Genomic DNA, 1,599 nt, shown 5'->3' with positions numbered 1-1,599 from the left:
CCCAATCGGAGGACCTCACTAAACCATTCAATCGGTAGTAGCGACGGGCGGTGTGTACAAAGGGCTAGGGACGTAATCAACGCGAGCTAATGACTCGCGCTTACTGGGAATTCCTCGTTCAAGCGAAATAATTTCAATTCTCTATCCCTAGCACGACCGGGGTTCATCGGGTTACCCAGACCTTTCGGCCAAGGCGAACACACGTTGATCCGGTCAGTGTAGCGCGCGTGCGGCCCCGAACATCTAAGGGCATCACAGACCTGTTATTGCTCAATCTCGTGTGGCTAAACGCCACTAGTCCCTCTAAGAAGTTAAACGCCGGCCGGGAAGGCCGCGTAACTATTTAGCAAGCCAGAGTCTCGTTCGTTATCGGAATTAACCAGACAAATCGCTCCACCAACTAAGAACGGCCATGCACCACCACCCACAGAATCATGAAAGAGCTCTCAATCTGTCAATCCTCGCTGTGTCCGGGCCGGGTGAGATTTCCCGTGTTGAGTCAAATTAAGCCGCAGGCTCCACTCCTGGTGGTGCCCTTCCGTCAATTCCTTTAAGTTTCAGCTTTGCAACCATACTTCCCCCGGAACCCAAAGACTTTGGTTTCCCGCAAGCTGCCGGAGAGGTCGTCAAAATAACGCCCCCCGATCGCTAGTTGGCATCGTTTATAGTCAGAACTAGGACGGTATCTGATCGTCTTCGAACCTCTGACTTTCGCTCTTGATTAAAGAAAACATTCTTGGCAAATGCTTTCGCAGTCGTTCGTCTTGCGCCGATCCAAGAATTTCACCTCTAACGGCACAGTACGAATGCCCCCGTCCGTCCCTCTTAATCATTACCTCGCGCTCCGAAAACCAACAAAAAAGAACCGAGGTCCTATTTCATTATTCCATGCAACACTATCCAGGCGAAGCGCCTGCTTTGAACACTCTAATTTTTTCAAGGTAAACGTCCCGGCCGCCGCCGACACTCAGTCAAGAGCACCGACGGAAAACCGGAGGTAAAGCCAGAACGAACAGTGCACGCCTTGCGACGGACCGAACGCCTGCGCCCAAAATCCAACTACGAGCTTTTTAACCGCAACAACTTAAATATACACTTTTGGAGCTGGAATTACCGCGGCTGCTGGCACCAGACTTGCCCTCCAATGGATACTCGTTAAAATTTTTACAGTGTACTCATTCCAATTACAGGGCCTCGTTAGAGTCCTGTATCGTTATTTTTCGTCACTACCTCCCCGCGTCGGGAATGGGTAATTTGCGCGCCTGCTGCCTTCCTTGGATGTGGTAGCCGTTTCTCAGGCTCCCTCTCCGGAATCGAACCCTGATTCCCCGTTACCCGTAAGAACCTCGGTAGGCAGATACCGTACCGACGAAAGTTGATAGGGCAGACACTTGAATGATCCGTCGCCGGTGCAAGACCGTGCGATCAGCAAAGTTATCCCGAGTCGCCAACAAGACGAGCCGAAGCCCGGCAGGTTTTTGATATGATAAAGGCGCGCCTCCCGCAAGGTCGGCGCTTTTTGCATGTATTAGCTCTAGAATTACCACAGTTATCCAAGTAAAATTTACGATCAAATGAATCACGACTGATTTAATGAGC

At 50.9% G+C, this 1,599-nt stretch overlaps 1 pseudogene; it reads right to left on the bottom strand.

Annotated features, from left to right (window-relative positions):
• Positions 1–1,599, bottom strand: part of LOC145763125 (small subunit ribosomal RNA) — a pseudogene marked incomplete at its 3' end in the record, with an annotated part of 1,693 nt that continues 94 nt past the window's right edge.

The sequence above is a fragment of the Corella eumyota genome, unplaced genomic scaffold (assembly GCF_963082875.1).
Source record: "Corella eumyota unplaced genomic scaffold, kaCorEumy4.1 scaffold_294, whole genome shotgun sequence".
Taxonomy (NCBI): Eukaryota; Metazoa; Chordata; class Ascidiacea; order Phlebobranchia; family Corellidae; genus Corella; species Corella eumyota.
Note: the sequence above shows the minus strand (reverse complement) of the source record. Positions and strands in the feature narration are given on the sequence as shown.